The 19,032-nt window shown below is 36.3% G+C and overlaps 1 pseudogene; it reads right to left on the reverse strand.

Annotated features, from left to right (window-relative positions):
* Positions 1 to 6,765: 6,765 nt before the first annotated feature.
* LOC118902067 lies at positions 6,766 to 7,762 on the reverse strand (annotated as a pseudogene).
* Positions 7,763 to 19,032: the final 11,270 nt, after the last annotated feature.

Here is a 19,032-nt window from a genome sequence, read left to right on the forward strand (position 1 = left end):
AAGAAAGAAAGAAAGAAAGAAAGAAAGAAAGAAAGAAGGAAAGAAAGAAAGAAAGAAAGAAAGAAAGAAAGAAAGAAAGGAAGGAAGAGAGAAAGAGAGACAGAAAGAAAGAGAGAGAAAGAAAGATATAAAAAAGAACCACAACAAGATGGTTAGGAGGGGCAGAGATGCAGCATAGTCAAGACTCACATTCCTAGGTGGGTGTCCCACAAATGGGAGGATAATGACAATTGCAGAAGTTCTCCCAAGGAGCAGTGGGAGGTGGGGGAGAAGGTAGTTGAGCACACATTGGGATCCCCAGTCTGGGTATCCTGTGCTGGAAAGACGAGTCCTCAGAATGTTTAGCTTTGAATGCCAGCAGGCCTTACTTTCAGGACAGCCAAAGGGCTGAGAGAAATAGAGTCCACTTTTAAAGGATGCATACACAATTTCACATTCTTTGGGACCCAGAGCAGAAGCAGTAATTTGAAAGGACCCTGGGTCAGCCCCACCTGCTGATTTTGCAGAGAGGCAGGAGGTAACTGGAGATAACTTTAGGGACATAGACATTGGCAACAGCCATTTTGGGGACTCATTCTACCGCGAGGACTTAGTGCTGGCAAGCAACATTTTGGAATCCTCCTTGTAGCTTATTAGTTCCAGGACGCAGCCTCACCCACCAATGGGCTGATATCAGTCTTGGGACTCCTGGGTCCTGAAGCCAGAGATCCCAGGACCTAGATCTACCCACCATATTGGGCTGGCACTAGTCCACGGACTCTGTCTCACCCACCAGTGGACAGGAACCAGACGTGAGATCTGTGGACCCCAGTCTTAACCACCAGTAGCAGACACCAGACCCAGGACCACTGCAGCCCAACCAACCTGCCATATCAGTACACAGCCTACCCACGAGCAGGCCAACACCAGCTCTAGGACCCCAAGAATGTTGCAGCCAGAGACCCAGGAACAAACCTCCATTTCCCAGTGAGCCAGCACTAGCCCTGGGAAGCTCTGGGCCCCAGCCCCACCCTTCAGTAGGCCAATACCAGTTCCAAGACACATTGGACCCCCAGCCAGCTGTCCCAGGATCCAGCCCCATGCACCAGTGGGCCAACACCAATTCTGAGACACTGTGGACCCCACAGCCAGTCATGTCAGGAACCAGTTTGACCCACCAGGACACCGACACTAGATCTGGGATCCCCAGCCCCACAACCACCCACTCCAGAACCTGGCTCCACCCACCAGTGAGCCAGCACTAACCCCAGGACCCCCCTGGGCCCCTGTAGCCATCAGCCTTGTGACTTGGTCCTGCCAACCAGCAACCACCAGCCCCACACAAGGTAGGGCCTAGTGACCAACCAGATCAGAGGCTAACCATGCCTATCTGACCACCCACAGTAGTCAGCCTGCCACAACAAAAGGACACAAGCAGCCCAAACTGAGAGTATAAAGAGTGTAAAGCTTTGGTGGCCAGTGTGTTATGCACTGGTGGGACACATAGGATATAACCTGCAAAAAGCCGCTTGTCCCAGGCTGAGAAACATAACCAATTTACCAAATACATAGACATAAAAATGACAAATTAGGCAAAATGAGTAGACTGAGGAATATGTTCCAAATAAAGGAACAAGATAAATCCCCAGAAGAACTAAGTGGAGATAGGCAATCTACCCCATAAAGAGTCCAATGAAATGACTTAAAGATGTTCAAAGAACTTGGGACCACAATCTCTTCCTGTTCATGGTTCTTCTGCCACTGCTTGTTGCTGGAACTGCAGTGGCCATGAGGATGGCATCTATCAGCCATTTGGATGCTCTTCCAATAGTGACAGGTCCAAACCATTCAGATGCAATCCTAGTGGAGGACTACAGAGCTGGTGATATGATCTGTCCTAAATGTGGCCTAGTTGTAGTTGACCAGGTTATCTATGTGGGATCTGAGTGGAGAACTTTCAGCAATGATAAAGCAACAAAAGATCCATCTCAAGTTGGGGATTCTCAGAATCCTCTTTTGAGTGGTGCAGATTTGTCTACTTTAAAAAACAAAAACACACTTGAGAGAAGATTAAATGAACAGAGTAAGAAGTTGGAAGTTTTCAACAAAGTGCTAGAAAGTACAAAGAAAAATCAAACAGAGATGAAGAATACAATAACTGAAATAAAAAAAAATACAGGAAACTATATTTACTATCTTGTAATAACCTATTTTGGAAAAGAATCTGAATCAGTTTCACTGATTCACATTGCTGTACACCAGAAACTAACACAACATTGTAAATCAACTATACTTCAATTTAAATAATAATAATAATAGCAAACGAAAGTACCTAGAAGGAATCAACAATAGATTAGATGATACAGAGGAACAGATCAGCAAGCTGGAAGACAGAGTAGTGGAAATCACTGAAACTGAACAGAAAAAAAGAAAAAAGAAAAAAAAGAAATGAGGACCATTTAAGAGACCCTAGGAAAATATCAAGCCTACTAACATTCACATTATAGGAATCTCAAAAGGAGAAGAGAGAGAGAAAGGGGCAGGAAACATATTTGAAGAAAGAATAGCTGAAAACTTCGCTAACCTGGGAAAAGAAACAGACATCCAGGTCCAGAAATCACAGAGTCCTGAACTGGATTAACCCAAAGAGGGTCACACCAAGGAACGTTATAATTAAAAAGGCAAAAATTAAGGATAAAGAGAGAGTATTGAAAGCAGAATGGGAAAAGCAACAAGTTACGTAGAAGGGAACTCCCATAAGGCTATCAGCTAACTTTTCAGCAGAAAATCTGCAGGCACAACATATTTAAAGCAATGAAAGGGAAAAACCTACAACCAAGATACTCTACCTGGCAAAGCTTTCTTTCAGATTTGATGGAGAGATCAAATGTTTTACAGACAAGTAAAAGGTAAAAGAGTTCAAAAACATCAAACCTGCTTTACAAGAAATGTTACAGGGACTTCTCTAAGTGAAAAAGAAAAGGCCACAACTAGAAACGTGAATATTATGGAAGGAAAAATCTCATCAGTAAAGAAAAATATACAATAAAGGCATAAATCAATTGCATATAAAGCTAGTAAGAAGGTTAAAAGACAAAAGTAGTAAAATCATCTATATGTAGGTAAGGGATACGCAAAACAAAAAGATGTCAGTAAATCAGTAAATGTTTGGTAGGGGAGTAAAAATTCAGCATTGTCAAAATGCATGTGGACTTTAGAGATTAGCAAATATATGCACCCCTGTGTTCATTGCAGCATTATTTACAAGAGTCAAGATATGGAAGCAATTCAAGTGCCCATTGATAGATAAATGAATAAAAAAGATGTGATATATATATATATATATAATGGAATATTACTCAGCCATAGAAAGAATAAAATCTTTCCATTTGCAACAACATAGATGGACCTAGAGGATATTATACTAAGTGAAATAAGTCAGAGACAAAAACCACATGGTTTCACTTATATTTGGAATCTAAAAAACAAAACAAGTGAACAAACATAATAAAACAGACAGAAACAGAGTTATAGATACAGAGAACAAACACGTGGTTGCCATAGGGGAGGGGAGGTGGCAGAAGAAAGTAAATAGGTGAGGGAGATTAAGAGGTATTAATATAAACTTCCAGTTACAAAATAAATGAGTCATGGGTATGAAATATACAGTATAGGGAACATAGCCAATATTTATGTAATTTCTGTATGCTGATGCATCATAACTACACTTACTGTGTTGGCCATCTGAAATGTATAGAAATATGGAAGCGCTGTGTTGTATATCAGGAACTAACACAATCAATTATACTTCAAAAACAAACAGACTCAGAAAAAGAGAACAGATTTTTGGTTAACAGAGGTGGAGTGTGGGGAAATGGAAAATTGGATGTAGACAGTCAAAAGTACAAACTTCCAGTTATAAGAGAAATGAGTACTAGGGATGTAATGTACAACATGATAAATATAATTAACACTGCTGTATGTTATTTATGAAAATTGTTAAGAGAATAAATCCTGAATTCTCATCACAAGAAAAAAAATTTCTATTTCTTTAATTTTGTATTTATATGAGATGATGGATATTCACTAAACCTATTGTGATAATCATTTCATGATGTATGTAAGTCAAATCATTATGCTATAGACCTTAAACTTACACAGTGCTGTACATAAATTATATCAATAAAACTGGAAGAAAAAACTAGTAAGTTGTGTGCTGGAGTAAATATACTGATAAGAGATCAGATCTATCAATCTATCCATCTATATAATATATATATATCTTTTGTTTATCAAACTTTACATTAATGTATTAAAGATTAGTACTTTTCACATTAGCTCATTCCACTATGTTTATTATAAATAATGCTAAAGTTAGAAAGTCTGCCCTTTTGTGTAACTGAGTTAACATCTCCAAACTCCACTCTTATTTGTTACATCGTATCTCACATTATTGTTAAAAGGGACTATAGACTATACAAGAAATCACCATGTAAATTTGAAAGAAAATAAAATTTTAATTATTGGTATGCTACGGATTATGACCATCGATTATTAGTTTAGGATTATTTTGATTTATTATTCTCAATGAATGGGCACTGTCACAATAACAAACTTCTTGAAACCTAGGACAGTATCAAGGGTTCGAAACTTGTTTGTTACTAATGTGGATGTCTTTGCATAACTACTATCCTCATTAAATCAATGTATTTCTGAAAAGTTATATACAAATTGAAATTTGAAAAATTGAAGTCTTCTTTAATTAAGCTAGGGTATTTGTTATATAAAGAAACTCTAACTCTGTTTTATTGTTGTAGTTGTTTTCTTTTCACAGAGTGAAATCATTACATAATTTGAAAAGTTATCCCCATGTTGTTTGTGTTGTAAATTTATGTTTTTTTAAATGTTTATTCTTAAGACTATATCAACAACAGTCTAAACATTTCACCTTTATTTTATTGTATAAGCTTCACATGTTGGTGTTTAGAAATCCTCCTGTGATAGAAACAACTGATAGATTATTGGTGTCCTTGCTTGAAAAGTGAAATTAGTTTATCAACGATGAAATAAATGCACGTATCCTACTAAAGTAGGAAAATTTATGGAAAATATTTTATTATTTGACTGATTTACAAAAATTACAGATTTTATTGGAAGTCTCATGAATGTGCCTTGTGAAACATAATGAAATACTTTTATTTCTCTTGAGAATAATCTTATATAATACATTTGTGTTCCTCTGAATTTGAGGGTAACAGCCCAAAGCTGTGTGCTATCAAAATGCAAATGTAACACTATATTGCCAGGAACCTACTCTTCCCAGCAGGAAATATAGAACACAATAATTTAATTCATGCTGGAAAATGATGTTTTCCATTAGCACATATTTACTTTCAAGAACAAAATAAAGTGTTGACTTGGAAGTAATCAGTCCTCTTCTTTTAGAAGTTTCAATTTTTCTTATTTAGGGGGCAAGTTCTTCCAAAATGTATATAAGAAATGGGTATATTTCTGTTAACTATATCAATTTTCACCAGATACAGTTTGATGTAAATTACCTTGAAAGATCAGTAAAGTGGGCATGACTGTGGACAACAAAACATGGAATATATAAACACTTTTGAGAACCAATGACTCTTAAAGAGCTGGTATGCCTCCCACTCATCTTGGGCCTGGACTAATGTTGATGTCCTTGCAGAAAGTGATATATTAAAGCAGATTTCTGGCTACCATGGGAATTTAAATGGCCTATAATTAATAAACAAACAAATAAATAAATAAATTTATATTTCTCTAGTTTTCTTCTGAAAATAGAATTTAAATGCACTGCTTCAAAATTCATGCTCTCATACATACTTTTGTACATACTTTCTCACAAACTGCTATATCTAAATGGAATATTCTCCTCCTCCCACACCCTTTGTTTTTGACATCTAACTAAACTATATTGTTCTTTATTTTAAGTCGGAGCATCTTTTGGGAAGCTCTCTCTAACACTAGGAATAAATGATTCTACACACTAAGCTATTAGTGTTCCCATTTTCACAATGTGTTTTCAGATTTGTTCTTATACATTAATAAATCTCTCAAAGCAGAGATGTAATTATACTTTCTAAATAAGGCAATAAATTTGTGGTCATACTTAAAACTGTCATAAATCACTAAAGCTAATTTTTATTCTTCAAAATAAATGAATAATGTAAATTTGTGTGGCTCTGCCCTTGATTTAGTAGCAAGGAATTTTTTAATCACTCATTTGCTAATCAAAGATGTATTATAATCTTTGACAGAGTATCCCTGCATTCATTATTTTAACGACAGGATATATTTTAATGAAATATTGTTTAAGGTGGCTGTGCAATCAACAAATAGTTACTAAATATTTACTGGGAGCATGTCAAGCACAAGAACTATTACTCAAACTTTGCTAAACTACCTGTTTTCTAGACTGAATTAGTTATAGATTCTTGGGCAAATGTCCTTGCACAGAGTTGGGCAAATGACTTCACAATGTTTCCTAGAACACAATCTATTCCCATCTCTTCAAGTAGTCCCTGATGACTATATTTATTTATTTTTGACTGGGTACTGTGCACTTTATTGATGGCAAGTGGTAAGGTAGGGTTTCCTAAGTCCTTCTTCTTCTTCAGGGGTCTGGGATGGAAACTGTGTCAAGAACTGGAGATCCTCAGTGTGTTGGGGAATTGAGTTGGGGCAAAGACTCCCCAGCAGTAAGCACCTCTTTATTCCTCTCCTGTTCTCACTGGGGCTGGTGTTCCAGGGGACTCACTCCTTGGAGGTTATGTGGACCGTAAGGTCCACCACTTTATTGCTGTAGCCAAATACATTGTCATAAAATGAGCTTGACAAAGTGGTCATTGAAGGCAATACCAGTCCCAAAATCAAAGGTGGGAGAGTGGGTGTCACCTTTAAAGTCGCAAGAAACAACCTAGTCCTCAGTGTAGCCCAGGATATCCTTTAGGGGTTCCTCTAATGCCTGCTTCACCACCTTCTTGATGTCATCATATTTAGCAGCTTTCTGCACACTGCAGAGCAGATCCAGCACTGAAACATTAGGGGAAGGGACACAGAAGGCCATGCCAGTGAGCTTCCCAGTCAGCTCAGGAAGACCTTACCCACAACCTTAGAAACACCAATAGAAGCAAGGATGGTGTTCTGGGCTTCCCCATGGTCATGATGCCACAGTTTCTCAGAGGTACCATCTACATTCTTCTGGGAAGCAGTGATGGCAAGGACTGTGATCATGCATCCCTCCACAATGCCAAAGTTGTCATAAATGACCTTGACCAAGAGGGCCAAGGAGTTTGTGGTGCAGGAGGCATTGTTGACAATCTTGAGAGAGCTGTCATACTTCCCATGACAATTCCCCAGCCCAATTTCATCACAAACATGGGGGCATTAGCAGAAGAAGCAGAGGTGATGACCTTTAGGTTTAACGTGAGCCCTAGTCTTCTCCAAGCTAGTGAAGACACCAGTGGACTCTACAACATAATCAGCACCAGAATCACTTCATTTGATGTTGGCAGAATCTTGCTCTTGGAAGATGGAGGTTATCTTTCCATTGAAGACATGCTTCCAGTTCTCAGCCTTGACTCTACCACTGAAATTGCCATGGGTGGAAGCATACTGGAACATGTAGAATATGTAGTTGAGGTAATGAAGGGGCCACGGATGGCAAACAATATTCACTTTGCCAGAGTTAAAAGTGCCCTGGTGACCAGGTGCCCTATTGGTCAAATCCATTTACTCCAACATTCATCATTGTGTCTCAGGGTCATGGCTTGACATGCAGAAAGATGTGGCTGCCTGTTGAAAAGAGCAGCATATAGAGCCTCAATCACTTTAACTACTTTTCTCCTTCTCAAACAAACTTAAGTGATATTATATCCTATGATAAATCCGTTATCTTTTATTTATTCATTCATCCATTCACAGAACATGTTACCTGCTATCTAGTATTTACATGATAATTTTTAACTGATAAATAATTTTAGCAACACGGTAAGTGCACTATATTACATAGCTTTACAGCAATAACAACCTCAAACAACATTTATTTTTTATTCATATTACCCGTAGGTAGTTGTGGTTTGGCTACTGTGACTCTCATTATTCTCATTATTCCCAGTAGTTACATTCTACAAAGTCACCATGAATGCCGAGTTAGCACTTACTGAACTATTGTTTCAAGGGGACCTGCAGGCCTCTGGTCACAGCATTTTTGACAACCAAAATGCCATTTGAGTTATGTATGTTTGCCAAAATCCTTGTAAAATAAGTCAGTGTCACCATCATTGGAAATCTGCTCTTCCACATAGCCTTCTCCTATATAAGAGTTAGCAGGTATTTTTTTTTAAGTTTTTGCACATCCTCCTGACCTGCAGAACCTTCGTCATCTGCAAGATTATTTTTCATGCTGTATGTCCTTTTGAAAAGTATGAGCTATAATATCTATTTTTAGAGGCAACAGCCCTTTCCTTCTGAATAAAAAATACCCAGAGATTCAGTGACCTAGAGAAACTTGTTCTCTAAAACAGAACTGCAATTGAGAGGTTTAATGAATTGATGAATTATTGGTGCCCTTAAACTATCTCTCAGTAGATTCACTGTCCTAAGGTAGCATAATTATAGAGGTCTTCCTGGGACGGAGGGAAGAATAGGTGAGTTTATGTTATCTCAGGCTATAAACAGTAGCTGGGACTTCCCTGGCAGTCCAGTGGTTAAGACTCCACATTTCCACTGCAGGGGGTGAAGGTTCGATCCCTGGTCGGAGAACTAAGATCCCACATGCCATGCGCTGTGGCCAAAAAACTTTTTAAAAATTAGCTAATTTTAGTTGAAACGATACCATTGGTATTCATGGGATATTTAGGTTTTCAATGCTGCCCTGGTAATCTATTTATTGTTGATATCACTGTTATAAACTTTTTTGATATCTTAATACAAGCCAATAGTAAGTTGAAAGCCATTAGGTTTTTTACTGATTGCTTATACCAGGGATTGTCAAATTATTGTCAACTGAAATAAAAGCACACAGCATGAGAGCTGTGAGTTTCAATTTTATGTGACGACTTCCTTAGGACTATAGCCCAGGAGACAGCCTCTCAGATAGCTCTGAGGAATCTCTCTGAAAGGGTGAAAGGGGAGGTAAGCATATATGTGATTTTGGAGAAGAGGTATGTGCAATAAAGCACACATTTTTGTAGAAAGTTACTACTGTCACGAGGCACAGATATCTTAGTTAATGATTTTAAGATTCAAGAAATTGGTTCATAAAATTTTCTCCTGAAAACATGTAACTATCTGAAGGCCTGTTCTACAAGTTTTCCCAGAGCACAGAGTGCCTCATTCCTGATCTGCACTCTGAACTCTTTCAGGGTGTATTGAAAGTCAGCAACTGTGGTGGCTAGTGACTTAATTCTTGCAGAACCGGATGGCAAGTGACATTCTTTGTTAGCAGTGCCCCCTCATGGTCAAAAACTCAACAATGGTTTGAAAGATATTACATGACCATTTGTCCCATTGTACTAGGAATGCTCATTCTTAGGCCAGGATTTTGTTGATAGGCTACTCAATGTGCTATTACCAGAGTAGGCCCTATTAATTGATAGCCAAAAGTTCCTGGACCACCTGTCTTATTAGTCTGTTATGGTCGAGGAGAAGATTCCCTCTGGTTGCTTCTTCCTATATCTAGACTTACACTGTTACAATCATTGATCTCATTTGGAACTATATATTTGGTCAATAATTTCAAGCCACCTAGTCACCATTATTTTTATTGGCAGCCTAGTCACATGTTTGGCACTTCAAGAAACAACAATCTTGTAAAATAGGCAGAATATAAGTACTATAGCTAGCATTAATAATAGGATTATAAGTAAATATTTAAGCCAAGAATTTCCATTAGGTACGGCCGAGTATACCTCAAACTCATCTGGCCCTGTCTGTTATCGCTATCTTAAAAGTAATTACATATTGATATTGTTCATAAGGCACCCAGCCCAATTTCTTAGTGTTATTACATTTAATTTCTTAATGTTACTAGGTTGATTATCCTTAGTATGATTTAATTGTTCCCAACATAAGGGCCTTTAAACTTAAATGACCTGCTATTAGCTATATGAATCCAACCCCAAGTTGAGGGAGGTTATATTCTTTAACCAAAATTTAGCTCATTGTTCTGATTGAGCTTGAGTAACTTTAAAAGAAAATTCATATTTATGGCATGGTCAGAGCAAGTATGATTCTTTGGCTAAGTGAGGGGGTCTCATCTAGTAATATCAGTAGTGGCCTAAACAGAACTGTAACTTCTTTAGTCTAGGATAAATTTCCTAAGATCATCCAGTTAGAGTCTTAAAGAGGAGAAATCCACAAAGGTAGAGAGGTAATGACCATAAACCCAACTACTGAATTAATTTTTAAACTCTGCATAGAATTTGTGCCCATGATAGAAAAACATTGATTTTCTTGCAAAAGTCCAAGATATTAAAAAAAATTAATAATCATACAGTTCAGTTCCGGCATCATGGCAGGCTTGTTTACTTCTGATGTTTTCTTCTTCTTGTCCTGGTGTGAGTGTAGTTTCTCCTCTGAGCATTGTTTTAAGGTGAGTTTGAGGTCAGCAGTCCTCTCTATAGACCAGTCCAGTGCAGCACCCTTTCTAAGTGGTAAATATGAATCTAAAAGTCAATTTCCTTCAGTTCTTCTGTGCATGAGCTGGTTAAGAGTACCTGATAAGTTTCCTTCCATCTACATTGAAGATAGTCCTTTAAATGATGCTTTTTCCAGTATGCATAATATCCTAATTGTAGGTCATGTGGCATCTGATCTTCATTCAAGGTAGATTACTGAGATAAGCTTCAGAAACAAACTCAGAGTGTCCTTTTAATAATTCAATTAAAATTTACAATAATGTAACATAATAACAAGGAGCTATCTAGGAAGTGAGTTTTAGGCAGTAAATACAGACCTCAGTTAACAACTAGAATTTAATATCCACTGAAACATAATTTTTCTCTCTAAAATTACCTTCATTTCTATCAAATACAGCCAAATTAAGACTAATTTGTTTGCAGAAATAAATGTGGCTTCAATAAAGTTGGCCTGATTATTTACATAAGTATAATTGAACATATAAGAATTTTTAAAATTGGCTTTGTTGGAAATTTTATAAGGAATCTCAGATTGAATTTTTAAAAGGCCTCTCAAGGCCAGAAGGCCACAGCAAGGACTTGCCATCAGATCCCACCTGTGATATCTAAAGATTTGGATGAGTTCCTCTCTTCTCTAGGTCCAAAAGTATCTTTAGATTCCTGCACCTGTTAGGAGTCTGCTTTCTGGTAACCTGAAAGTTTCCAATTTCTCTTCCAATTAGGTAAAGAGAAAAGTTAAATATTTCAATTCTGCTTACCAAATTGCTGTATGTCATAATTAGCTTCAGGAAGAAGGTTTCCTTACATCTGGAAAACACAGATTAAAAGCCAGTAATATTTCAAACCAAAAAAAAGAAAACATAAAATTTATAAACAAATTCATCAGTTCACTCAGTCCTATGTAACTAATACTTGAACTTTTGTTAACAGTTGTATGAAGCCACCAAGATTTCCATTAGAATTCTTTAATTTCTTACCCAGTTTAGTGGTATGACCTGAAATTTATCAGAAACCTGTACTTGTCAAAAAGTTCTGTCGATATATCTTCTTGAAGATAAAGCATTTTTTCAAAGGCATTGGAGTAAAACAATAACTGTCTATGAATGACAAAAGACTTAAAATGACTTAAAATGTAAAGAAAGTTTACAACCTGTAAAAAAAAGCAAATCAATATTCTAGGAAAACTTTGTCCTCTTAACAGAGAGAAAACCCAATTCAGGTTTTGCACCACTTTACTTTTAATGTTGAAATTAATTTGCTCAAATTTATTTTAATCTTAGTCCTGACCACACATAGAATTCCTCTCTAAAGATTATTTTTTCTCACAGATCTTTGACAACATTCTATATCCATATTAATTTGTCCCTTATTTTCTTTCCCATTTAGAAATAACTTGCTTTAGGACAAAATTACTTTCTTTATCCTTAACAAAATGCATTTCTATTTCTTATACCTTCTTTTTTTCTTGAATACAAAAATATTTTGCTTATTAGCTTAGTAGTTTTAATTACATATATTAGTTAGAACTCTCAGCTCTTTAAAAAAATATAACTTCTAGTGACAACTAAGAAGTAAGCAATTAAGACCTGTCTTTTACATTAGCATTCTGTAGATTGGCAAACTTACAAATACTGCTTATAATTTCTAAAAAGCATGTGCTTTCTTAAAGAAAATGTCTTGATGTGGCACCAAACATATTTATTAATAGTCCTAAATATAATTAGTTTCCCTGTAAAAGGAAGCCTATGTTCAGTAATTAATGTTCCCTATCTTATTTTATTTGGGAATGAACTAGATATTTAATAAACTGCCATCATTTAACTTAATTTATCAAAACTCTAAAGTTTCACATTACCAAATATCTGGAGAGACTATTTTTTAAGTAGACATTCCTAAAACATAATTATTTCTAAAGAGTTTACCTAAAAGCCATATCTCATCTACATTTAATTTGCTTATAAAATTTTTATCATTCCAAGTTATTTTTCTTGCTGACAAAATTTACGACTTCTTATTTGACTTCTAGTAAACCTAGGTACAATTAAAGTATTATACTTAATGCTGACGACTTTAAAGACATGTCTGTATTAATTAAACCAACAAACTTAAACTAACTTTCATACCAAATGATAATTTAATACTATATATTTCCCAGATCATTTGAACCTGAAATTCATTTAGGCTAGTTTCTTTTATATTTCTGGGAATTTATATAAGCACTTGATTTCTTTTAAGTCAATTAAATAGAACTCATTTACAAGTTAATTTTAGTAATACCATCCAGAGGTTGAGATATACCATATCTATAAAGTACACACAGATATACAGACAGACACAACTAGAGATCTCATAGCTTCATTTTTAAAACTTAGTCATGAATCAGGTATTACAATACAGAACTCACTAGTTTTATAAATAGCAGTTAGAATAAGCTAAGGGTAAAAAGGTCTCTTTTCCCTTTTTTTCTCTCAGTCTCAGGAATTGGATATGGTCTATATAAGAGTAAGATAAGCTCCTGAGAGTCCTGATAGAACACTTACATCTCAAAGACACATGGAGATAAAAGCAAGCTCCTCCTAGAAGGACCCTTTGGGTCAGAATTATGAAAACATTTTTTATCAAGCCAGCTTTCTCTAACTTAAGTGTGTATGCAATAAAAGACCCCCATCTCAGCTAATTTTAGGAGGATATTTCCTTTAATTCCCAAGTAAGTACTTGTAAGTATAATTTTTGTACATACGTAAATGGGCTTGGGTGTTAGTTGGAAGGTGACTTTCCCATGTCCCTCATTTAGAAAAGACATTAAGCCAGCCTCCCACCTAATCACTCAGTCCAGACCTCTCAGTGCCTTTCAACTGAGCAAATCCCAGTGTCTTTCAACTAGGCTTCCCCCAGGATCTTTCAACTGTGGGGGTCAGGTACCTGTTATACACTGCCAAATAAAACTCAGAATCATCACCAATAATCAGGAAATACAAGAACCAGGAGATGCTTAATAAAATTCTTCTGGACTCATGAGTAGGCAGATGGGTATAAGGGGCCCTGCTGTTACCAAGGCTCCAGATCCTCGTAGAGTTCAGGTGAAAGAGAATAGTCTGCACTGGGTCCATTCATGGTTGCCAGAAATGTCAGTCAACTGAAATAAAAACACACAAAGTGATAGCTGTGAGTTTCAGTTTTATTTGGGGACTTACTGAAAACTAATAGCCTAAGAGACAGACTCTCAGATAGCTCTGAGGAATTGCTCTGAAGAAGTAAGGGGGAAGGTCAGCATATATGTGATTTTGGAGAAGAGGTATATGCAATCAAGCACACATCTCCATAGAAGGCTACGGCTGTCACAAGGCACAGATATCTTAGTTCATGCTTTTAATGCTTTTCTAAGTATGGGAAGATGCAAGAAATTGGTTCATAAAATTTTCTTCTGAAAACATCTAACTATCTGAAGGCCTGTTCTGCCAGTTTTCCCAGAGCACAGAGTGCCTCATTCCTGATCTCCACTCTGAATTTCTTTCAGGGTGTGTTCAAGGTCAACAACTGCAGTGGCTATTGACTTAATTCTTGTAGAACCAGATGGTCAGTGACATTCTTTAGTTGGCATTTTAATCTGTGAAACAAATGCTGCCTGACACTTGTTTTATAGATAAATTTTTACTGAATACAGCCATGCTTTTTTCTTTAAGTATTGTCTGTGGCTGCTCTCACACTACAACGGCAGAGTTGAGTAGTCACAAAAGAGACCATATGTCCCACAACATTGAAAATAGTTACTATCTGGATCTTCAAAAAATGTCTGTCTGTCAACCTCCGCCTTATACTCATGGAAGGCATGTCAAAAAAAAAAAAAAAAAAAAAAAGACAACAACTAATAGTGAAACTGAGAACAACCAGGTTGGAAAACTAATATCTTTCCACAAAAATTATCATATTTCCAGAGCTTCTTGTTTAGCTCAGTGGCACTGAATGTAAACTGATTAAAAAGTTGCACAAGCAATTGGCACAAACACTTTTGTGATAGTAGAACATTTTACATTATGGAAAAAGTGTAATATTTTAATAACAATGTTATATTTTATATAAGATAGAGAAATAATATGTTTATGAATATGTTAAGTTGAAGCAAAATATTTTGATCAACCATTTAGCATGTTAATTATCTTTAATTCAACTATTTGAGTTTGACCAATTAGCCAAAGTGACTATCTGGCTATGAAGTGGCTATCTGGGAGACAGGCACGTATGCTCATAAAGAATTATGCATAGACCTATACACTTAAAAGGAGTGAATTTCATTGTGCATAAATTATATCTCAATAAACCTGATTTATTTTCAAAAAAAGATTCTATAGTTGCATAGATTTTTAGATTGTAGTAATTAACATAAGTCTTATAAAACAGTTCATTGATTGCCAGTATTATTGCTGTTAAATTAAGTGAATAGTTGGGACTGACATAACTGGCCCCATGGCATTAGAAGTCCAGAATAATGATCCATTAAAAAAAAAATCCTGCCTAAAAAGCTGGTTACAATGTTTGCCCATTGTATTGTAAGAATAGCACTGTATCTGCTTGCGAATCAGACATACATGAAAGTGCTGGCCAGGATACCAAATGGCAGAGAGAAGGAACTCCATCAATCTGCAAACAGATTTTATGGCTGCTTCTGCCTCATTAGAGCTAGTAGATGTCCATTTTCTGAGAAATTTGGTCAGAGCTTGCTTTCACTGCAATGAACCATCTGATGATGAGTTTGCAGAGGTGCAGAACTAGAACTCTCACCAGCCTCTCCCTACAATTGCAGAGTACCTATATACATGACAGAAAAAAATTCTGCTACTCACCGAAAAGCCAAATTAATTTAGGCTAGGTTTATAAATAAACTTTTACTCACAGAGCACTAAATTATCAGAAACAAAAGAAAGGGAAAATTTTAGACTGAGTGTTGAACATTATATTAAATGATGTTGGACAGATGGAAACACTGTATTTAGATATCTATTACATTAAATTTCTTGATTTACCAGTTTGAAAACAAGTCACCTTATGTATCTTCTGGACATAGCACAAAATTTTTGTTTTTTTTTAATTTTTGAGTTAAATAATCATTTGTCACAATGTAATAGAGTGTTTCTCAAGCTACATATGATGAAAATCCGTTTTTAAAAGAATCCCAATCCATCATGAATTGATAATTTTATAAAATACAATAAAAATGAAAAACTAGAAAAGTGAAATGAAAGAAAAAAAGACACATGTCTTCTTTTTCAGTACTAAATTCCACAGACATACAATTACTCTATGACACTGCTATAAAATTTCTAAAAATTTATTTTTATTTCTGTACTTACCTGGTCATAATCCAGTTGTATGGGGATCCAGATAGGCATCAGTTGATAGACCACATTTTTAAGTACAAAGAGTTTTTCAAAATAAAATAAATTCAAAGACTTATAAATTTTCCTTAAAAATGGGCACTATCCTTACCAACCTGATTCCTGTTCCTCTAATTTAACCATCTTCCATTCTTCAAGCTGCTCCTTTTGACATTTAGCTCTATAAACTGAAATAACATGCTTATATTACTACTTCTTGATTTTTCAATATTAGACATTCTCAGTTGACTTCATACTATGAAATATGAGGATATAGTTTACTTGCATCCTTCACTTATATATTCTTCCCACATCCTCCAAGTAGAGATCTATCAGAATCTTTGCTTAAATTTATGGAACTATTTAAAAGTAAGACTCTGACTGATGTACTGAAAAGAGGATGACAACAAATATCAAAAACTAAAAGCATAATGAACTACTTTGTACAGTAAAAATGTCAATTCTTTCCCCAAAATAGCTGAATAGATTCAATACAATATTAATTTAAAAAGCAGCTGGCTTTTTAAAATATTTATTTATTTGTTTGTTTGTTTATTTTTCACTGCGTTGGGTCTTCATTGCTGCGCATGGGTTATTCTTCCTTGTAGTCCACGGGTTTCTCATTGCGGTGGCTTCTCTTGTTGCAGAGCACGGGTTCTAGGCACGTGGGTTTCAGTTGTTGTGGCATGTGGGCTCAGTAGCTGTGGCTCATGACTCTAGAGCACAGGCTCAGTAGTTGTGGTGCACAGGCTTAGCTGTTCTGCAGCATGTGGGATCTTTCCGGGTCAGGGCTCTAACCCGTGTCCCCTGCATTGGCAGGTGGATTCTTAACAACTGCACCACCAGGGAAGTCCCCAGCAACTGGCTTTTTGTGGGAATTAATAAAATATAAATGGATATGTAATATCCAAGAGTATTCAAAATATTCTCAAAAAAGAACATAGTGGGAAAAAAATGCTCCACCAGTTACTAAGATATATTTTAAAAATGTAGTAAAATAGTGTAATATTACAATGACAGACAAATACAGCAATGGAATAGAGAGTTTAGAAACAGACACATGCAAGTATGGACCTTTCTTTTCTTCATTTGACATAAGTGTCACTGTAGAGAAGTGGCAATAAAATGGCCTTTTATTTTTATTTATTTATTAACATCTTTATTGGAGTATAATTGCTTTACAATGTTATGTTAGTTTCTGCTGTATAACAAAGTGAGTCAGCTATATGTATACATATATCACCATATCTCCTCCCTCTTGTGTCTCCCTCCCACCCTCCCTATCCCATCCCTCTAGGTGGTCACAAAACACGGAACTGATCTCCCTGTGCTATGTGGCTGCTTCCCACTAGCTATCTATTTTACATAAAATGGCCTTTTAAAATGGTGCTAGGACAATTGTTTATTTTTATAGAAACCAACTAGGTTCATATCTTGCATAATGCACTAGAATCCATTATAGGTGGATTGTAGATCTAAGTTTGAAAGGTAAATAATTGAGATTCCATAAAATATTATAGAAGACCTGACCTCAGAGTATATGGAAACTGCATAAATGGAAATTACTACAAAGGAAAAGACTGCTAAATCTGAATACATAAATTTAGTAGTTTTGGGACTTCCCTGGTGGTGCAGTGGTTAAGACTCCATGCTCCCAATGCAGCGAGCCCAAGTTTGATCCCTGGTCAGGGAACTAGATCCCACATGCTGCAACTAAGAGTTCTCATGCCACAACTAAGACTTGGTGCAACCAAATATATAAACAAATACAGTATTTTTAAAAAAAATTTAGTAGTTTTCACTATTTTTATAAGCAGTGAAAAAAGTCACAGAGAGTGAGAAAAGACATTTTCAAAACATACAAACAACAAAGGGTTCACTATAAATAAAAAATTAAAAGACACACAACTTAGAAAAATGGACAATTGACTTGAGTAAATCTTCATAAATAAGAATATTCAAAAGACGAATAAACATATGCAAACATACTCACTTTCATTAGTCATTAGGGAAATGTAAATTTAAACTGCAATGAGATACCATTACATATGCATCACTTGGTAAAATTTTAAAAATGCCAAGTTTTGACAAGACTATGAAATAAGAAAAGCTCTTAAATACTGCTTAAAGAAGTATAAATTGGTACGACTACTTTAGAGAACACTTTTTCAATATTTAAACTATAAAATATGCAGATTTATGAACCTGCAATTACAATCCTAGTAGAGGTCTGCTTTTACCTTGTGCTAAGTATTGGACCATGGGTGTCAAAGGTTTTCTTTCAATATTCCTGCGCTACCCTCAACTTTTCAGCAGTCTTTGCAAGCCTGCACTTCAGAGGCTTCTCTCTCCATGCCTTTGCCCCATTGCAGCAGCAGACTGCTTTGTCACTCAGTGCTAGTCTCATGGGGGAAGTCAGGAGGTAGGTTTAGTGTTCCCGATCCATCTTCAGTGTTAAGCAGGCCCTGTATATCCAGGCCTTACGGGTGAGCTTTCACATTGTTCCTGTTCCTCCATGTTATGGTAGCCTTGTATCTGTGGCAGCCCTCGAGGGGAGGAGAGTATCCTGCCTCTCCCCTAGTGGCAACAGACCTCTTCTTTGAATTAGTGCAGGATATTGGTCCCAAAGTCCTTCTTCCCCCTCCATCAGTAACAGGTTTTTTCTTTTCTCCCTTTCCCAGAAGCAATGGAACTTTGCCTGGGTTCTGGAATGCAAACATCTCCTCACCTTCCCCCTGAGGACTAAGGCTTTCATTTCACTCTATTGAAGCGTCCAGGAAAGTGTGTGATATTTTTTGTTTGTCCCCAAGTGGCAGCCAATCAACCTCTGCACACATGCATTTCTGTCAAGCTCTCTCCAGTCTCTCACCTGTCCCCAATATTTCTTGCATGATGATATGATTATTGTAAGATATCTTCAAAACAGAAATAATAGTAATGAATTAGTATTGAAAATAATGAACTTTAAAAACTACAAACACAGCCATCCTGAGTGACAGTCTTGTTAG

Source organism: Balaenoptera musculus, chromosome 10 (assembly GCF_009873245.2).
Source record: "Balaenoptera musculus isolate JJ_BM4_2016_0621 chromosome 10, mBalMus1.pri.v3, whole genome shotgun sequence".
Lineage (NCBI taxonomy): Eukaryota > Metazoa > Chordata > Mammalia > Artiodactyla > Balaenopteridae > Balaenoptera > Balaenoptera musculus.